The 2739-nt window shown below is 45.5% G+C and overlaps 1 non-coding gene across 1 annotated transcript; it reads right to left on the bottom strand.

Moving 5' to 3' along the window:
• Window positions 1-687: 687 nt before the first annotated feature.
• Window positions 688-759, bottom strand: TRNAR-UCU (transfer RNA arginine (anticodon UCU)). The gene has a single exon. It is a non-coding gene; the product is annotated as a tRNA-Arg (tRNA).
• Window positions 760-2739: the final 1980 nt, after the last annotated feature.

Raw genomic sequence — 2739 nt, 5'->3', positions numbered from 1 at the left:
GGGATTACAACGGTGGGGGAAAAGAGCTAGGCGGTACAGTGGTGGGGCAGGTGAGCAGGGGGGCGGGTACAGTGGTGGCACAGATGAGCAGGGTAGTGCAATGGTGGGGCAGATGTGCAGGGTAGTACAGTGGTGGGGCAGATGTGCAGGGGGGTACAGTGGTGGGGCAGATGTGCAGGGTAGTACAGTGGTGGGGCAGGGGGGGTACAGTGGTGGGACAGATTTGCAGGGGGGAAAGTGATCTGAGGTGTGAAAAAAATCCTTTTCATGTTTGAGAGTGTGAAGTTGACATTTCTTTGTTATAAAATCGGCACACTCAATTTCTTTGAAAACATTTTTCGGCACACTGTGCTCAAAAGGTTGCCTACCCCTGTTCTATATAGTACACAGCGGGCCTTTCTCCAGCCAAACTGTGAAGGGAGAGCCTAGAAAATACCTGAAAAGGAGCTGAGTGCTCCACCTACTGGCTGAAAAGGGGAACACAAAACAATCACATCCACCTGCAAGAAATCTGTTATTCAAAAATGTGTAATAAAATCCATACAAACATACGACACATTCACTTAATTCGTTTTGTTTTAAATTTTATTCCACCGTTCATATATACTCAACACTTAATTTGTATAGTAATTTTCCCCCCTGGGAAGACTCAATGCACTTAAAAGGTGAGGCTGATATCTTGGAGATGGCGTTGGCCGGGAATCGAACCCGGGTCATCTGCTTAGAAAGCAGCTATGCTCACCACTGCACCACCAATGCAAAGTAGCATGTCTTTTATAGTGTGGGAGGAAACCGGAGTCCCCGGAGGAAACCCACGCAAGCACAGGGAGAACATGCAAACTCCATGCAGACAGTGTCCTGGTCAGGATTTGAACCAAGGACCCCAGTGCTGCAAGGCTGACCACTAAGCCTCTGTGCTGCCCATATATGACCTCTGTTCTATAAGGCCCGCCCCCGCTGAGCAGGGTAAGTCAGTGATGTCCAATAGAGCTCAGAGATGATGCCAAGAAAGAAAAAATGAGAGATGGAGGGAGAGAGAAGGAAAGAGAAAAAAAGAGAAAGAAGGATGAAGGGGAAAAAAGAAAGGAATAAAGAAAGAAAAAAGGGATGGAGGGAGAGAGGAGGGAAATAAAAATAAAAGGAATAAAGAAAAAAAGAAGGAAAGAAAGAAAGAGGGATGGAGGGAGAGAGGGGAGGTACATAAAGAAAGTAAGAAAGAAAAAGACACACACACACACAGCCCTGATGATATGTATGTCATCCGGCATATGAGGCCAACTACTGACCCCCCGTCATTATTATACTAATCATCCTGTGCCTGGCATCTCACCACCCTACCTCCTGTCATCTTCATCCCCTCAGCACCCCTCTGCCAGCTTCCTACCACCCCGCCCCTGTCATCTTAATCACCCATACCGCTCTGCCAGCTTATGTATGCACAGGAGAGGAGTGTGGAGATTTTGTCATCGAAGCCTACAACATTTTGGGATGTCCTGGCTGGATTACCACCTAGGTGTGCCCACTACAAAAGCACAATATCCCTGGGTTGCCATTATTCTGACTGGCACCCCAACACACTGTAAACACACACCAGCCCTTTAGCCCAGTGGTCTCCAAACTGTGTTAGAGACCTTGCGCTCCTCCGCCTTCCGTTTGAGGATGTGCCACAGATGCTCAATAGGGCTTAGGTCTGGAGACATGCTTGGCCAGTCCATCACCTTTAGACCCCTTTCACACTTGTACGACTTGTCCTACAATTTGGGACTGCAAAGTCGCATGACAAGTCGTTCCCCATGATTTCCAATGACAACCATTCATATTAGTTCAGTGATATAATTACTAAAGCGCTGAATTGGAAAATAATATATAAATTATGTGAGAATATATTAAAAGATACCAAAATAATACAGCTGCAATCAATCAGTGAACCACACAAATATATAAGAAAATAAATAAAGTGATGCGCTAATATTATCCAAATAATATCACACTAATGCCCCGTACACACGGTCGGATTTTCCGATGGAAAATGTCCGATCGGAGCATGTTGTCGGAAATTCCGACCGTGTGTGGGCTCCATCGGACATTTTCCATCAGATTTTCCGACACACAAAGTTGGAGAGCAGGAGATAAAATTTTCCGACAACAAAATCCGTTGTCGGAAATTCCGATCGTGTGTACACAAATCCGACGGACAAAGTGCCACGCATGCTTAGAATAAATAAAGAGATAAAAGCTATTGGCCACTGCCCCGTTTATAGTCCCGACGTACGTGTTTTACGTCACCGCGTTCAGAACGATCGGATTTTCCGACAACTTTGTGTGACCGTGTGTATACAAGACAAGTTTGAGCCAACATCCGTCTGAAAAAATCCATGGATTTTGTTGTCGGAATGTCCGAACAAAGTCCGACCGTGTGTACGCCCTATAAGTGTTATGCTTACAAACAATTTCTCAACCCTTGAAAAAGTCACGTGCCTAGTGACGATACGCGTGGGGAGAAGGAGCCTGTGACGCTCTTGGCAGTGTGCAGTCTGTGTGTGATTAAACCAGCATCAGCACGGAGCTGAATGTAACTGACCATCTATTTGAAATGCGATCAATGTTAAAGGGATCATGTGAGTGAAATTACTTGGTTCTTTGCTTTACATATACTTTGGCTTATATCTGCGCAGTGGTATTTTTTCCCAATCTTATGTTTTACATTGGGGAGGACCGCTGGAAGCTATAAGATTAACC

Source organism: Aquarana catesbeiana, linkage group LG11 (assembly GCF_042186555.1).
Source record: "Aquarana catesbeiana isolate 2022-GZ linkage group LG11, ASM4218655v1, whole genome shotgun sequence".
NCBI lineage: Eukaryota > Metazoa > Chordata > Amphibia > Anura > Ranidae > Aquarana > Aquarana catesbeiana.
The sequence above is the reverse complement of the archived record's forward strand: the minus strand, read 5'-3'. Positions and strand labels throughout refer to the sequence as shown.